Raw genomic sequence first — 3,827 nt, forward strand, 5'->3', positions numbered from 1 at the left:
CAACACTCCAATGAACAGAGTCACACTGTAGGCCCTATAGGGTCATAGAGGGTATTTTAATTTCCATTTACTCTGACCAATTATATTTAACAAACATTTATTGAGCACTTATTTCTCTCTCTTTTTTTGCTTTTGATCATATTTTTATTGAAAATTAGCTGTCCGAAGTGATTTGGCCATTATGGAATAAACAAATGTAAGTTTATGCCATAGGTTTCTTTTCTTCTGTGTTGGGTTTCTTTTCTGTGGGTTTCTTCTCAGCTGCTGGTTTCTTGGTAGCTGCAGCCTTTTTCCCCACCAAAGGCTTCTTCTGCTTCTTAAGGCCAACAGCCTTCTTTCCTTTCTTCCCGACCACAGGCTTCTTGCCTGGAACCCCCTTTTCATCTGATTTGGCTTCTAGTGCTGATGCTGCTTTATCCACCTGAAGCTTGTGGTTCTTGGCCTGACGAAGAATGGTGTTCCAGCGCATGGTCTTTGCATATGGATTTAGCTTCAACAAGATTCTCAGGTTTTTCAGTGGATTCTTCTTCAGGACTCTGTGGTGAATCTTGCGTGGTGCTCGGAGGGCTCTTTGGATCTCTGGGCTTTTCAAGATTCTGCTAAGGTCTGTATTGAGCACCTTGTGCATGGGAAGGTTGTAGTTACTCTTGAGGGAGGCAGCTCTACGCCAAGTGCCATGCAGCTCATCTAACTTGCGGAAAGCACTTTCAGTCCAAATGCAGAAACGGCTCACATGCCCTCCAGGAGCAAGTTCCAGAATGTTCAGTTTGCTTACATTAAGCAGAGTAATTCCAGGGATGTTTCTGAAGGCTTTGATGATACCGTTGCCCTCAATAGAGATGATACAAGGTCCCCTGTGCTGGATACGACGACGGTTTCTCATTTCGCCCTTGCCAGCCCTCATTCACTGAGAAGCATAGACCTTTTTCTTATATCATTCCAGGCCTTAAGTTTCTTAAGAAGCAAAACAAACTCCTTGGTTTTCTTGTAGCCTTCAACTTTATCTTCAACCACCAAAGGAAGTTCAGGAACTTACTCAATACGGTGACCTTTAGACATGACCAATGCTGGTAAGGCTGAGTCAGCGAGGGCAGAGCAGATGGCATATCGTTTCTGTGTTGTGTTTACTCTGCGGTGCCAATGGCACCAGGTTTTGGTTGGTGCAAACATGCGGCCCCCACCACACATATTTCCAAAAGCACCCTGGCCAGAACGATGAGTTCCACCACCTCGGACTCTGGGAATTCGAGCCACAGCTCTGCCAGTACCCCAGGACTCGGCACTGGTTTGATGATCTGCCAATTCACTGACAGCATAGGGCTGTCCATTGTTTTTGCGCAAGTTGGTGTGAACAAAATTCACAATATCTGGTCAAATGGGAGCCTTGAACACAGCAGGCAAAGTGACATTTTTGCCAGATGTTTCCCCCTTTTCAGAGTACACAGATATCAGTGGACAAGCACACACCATAGCAGGGAGAGGAGAAGGCCACACTCCTGTGCTGGAAGCCGGTCCATCCTTGCTGCTTGACACAGTCGCTGCAGGAAAGAAACATCTGCACAGCATATGTTTCAAGGGACCTGGCGTATATAGCATACTGTTCTTAATGTGTTTGCTCCCCTTAGCGCTGTGTGTTTTAACCAAGGTCACCTCTCCGAGAAAGGTTGTTTCCCCAGGTAGGAATTTTTCCCTGAAGTTAGGGAGGGGATGAAACTCCTTAACTAAGTGCCAGGCGGGTAGTTAATCACTTCAACTACAAACAATCATGCTTAAGCTACATAATCTTTACTCCCTGGAATGGAGATAAGAAACTCCCTAACCTTTGTAATAGAAATTGACAGGATTAAAATCAACTGGTATAAATACAGATGTAACAAAACAATAAACAGCAGAACCTCTCTGGAGATCGAGACCAGAACTTGGCTGGAGATCCTGGCTAGGCTGCTGATCAACTGAACGCTGTCTCCGTGTCCTTCCTTCTTTGCCTACTCCGTCTACGCCTTCGGGGATCCCTGGACCTGCTGGGGCTGGACCCCGGCATCTGGCGCCCGAACAGGGTTCCCTTAGGTAAGTCCCCCGGTACTTGGGCTGGATAAGACTGCACCATAGGGTGCTTCAGACCGCCCCCCCCTATAGAGGATAAGTAGGGTAAGCGGGTAGTTAGTACAGAACTTAGATTGACAAGATGGGTCATACTGAGTCTAAAGAAAAAAGACTCTGTATTAATCTTTTAACGCATATGCTTACTAGCAGAATTGGAGTTGAGGTTTTTCCCAGTGAGACAGAAAGTTTTATAGAAGAAGTATGTCAATGGCTTCCAGAGGATGGAACTGTTAATTTAAAAACTTGGGTTGAAGTAGGAAAGCAATTAAAGAAACACCATGAATCTGAGAAGGTCCTGCCATGTTTCTTTTCCCTCTGGGATTCAATCTGTGACACCTTGGCACCAGAGGCAAAAACGGTTGAACTTTTTCAAAATTTAAATAGTCCCTCGGCTCCACCCAGAGAGGACACATCATCATTGTCTTCAGCTCAATCTAAAAGCAATTTAGCTATGCCTACTGATCGGGAGGAGAATAAATATCATAAACATGACCGTTGGCCCTTTCCAGTCAGTAGAGAGGAGAATGGCCCTCCCATTCAAAACAGGCTCCCCAAATTAGAAAGGAAGCCTAAACCAGGTCCTGTGGCTCCTATGAGCTCCATGTCTAAATTTCAAAGGGCGATAAGAGAAGCTGAAGCTAATGGAGATCTTGAATTCTCACTCTGCTTCCCAGTTACATACGAGAATGAGTCTGGTGGGAATAGAAACCTCACCTTGGAGCCTATACCTTACAAAGTACTTAAAGAATTAAAATTGGCCTGCTCTGAATATGGACCTCTAGCTCCTTACACACAAACCTTGGTAGAAACCCTAGCCAGTAAATGGATGACTCCTTATGATTGGTCACAGGTTTGTAAATCCTGTCTCTCAGGAGGCGATTACTTATTATGGAAAACTGAATATGAAGATCTTGCTAAGAAAGCTGTAGCCACTAGCGAAAAAAACAGAAAAAGAATAACCCTAGACATGATATTAGGAGAAGGTGATTTTAACACGGCTGAGGAGCAAATGAATATGCCCACAGAGGCACTTACCAAAGTAACCAGTTGTGCAGTAAGTGCCTGGAAATCCCTACCTTATACAGCAGGAAAAACCACCACCCTTACAGAGGTTAAACAGAAGGTCGAGGAACCATATCAGGATTTCCTTTCTTGCCTCATGCAGGCAGTCAAGAGAGTAATCAATAACAAAGAGGCAGCCGATATCCTAATCAAACAACTGGCTTTTGAAAATGCTAATAATACCTGTCAGGCTTTATTAAGGCCGATTCGCAGAACAGGAACTATAAATGATTTTATAAAACAGTGTGCTGATGTAAGTCCAGCATTTATACAGGGTGTAGCTATAGCTGCAGCTCTCAAAGGGGAGACATACCCTCAATATGTACAGGCTATAGGACAAGCCAGCAATACTACAGGTAATAAAAGAAATATGAACTGCTACTCTTGTGGCTTATCTGGGCATTTTAGCAGAGAATGCCCAAATAAAAATAATAATAATACTCAGGCCAGATGGCAAGCTCCTCGACAGCCTGGAAATACATTAGGGAATAATATTAATCCTCCAAAAACCGTTTGTCCCCGATGTCAGAAAGGATTCCATTGGGCAAAGGAATGTAGATCAAAATACCATAAAAATGGTCGGCCTTTAAACTCTACAAATAGCTCCCAAGGAGGTTATATCCCATCACCTCAATCGGGAAACTTGAGAAGGGGCCAGCCCC

General features: G+C 44.3%; 1 pseudogene across 1 annotated transcript; it reads right to left on the bottom strand.

Annotated features, from left to right (window-relative positions):
• Positions 1 to 202: 202 nt before the first annotated feature.
• On the bottom strand, positions 203 to 1,470 carry LOC308512028 (large ribosomal subunit protein uL4-like; annotated as a pseudogene). The gene has a single exon. The product of its transcript is annotated as a large ribosomal subunit protein uL4-like (transcript).
• Between the last annotated feature and the right edge of the window lie 2,357 nt (positions 1,471 to 3,827).

This window comes from Myotis nattereri, assembly GCF_964212035.1.
Source record: "Myotis nattereri genome assembly, chromosome: X".
Taxonomy (NCBI): Eukaryota; Metazoa; Chordata; class Mammalia; order Chiroptera; family Vespertilionidae; genus Myotis; species Myotis nattereri.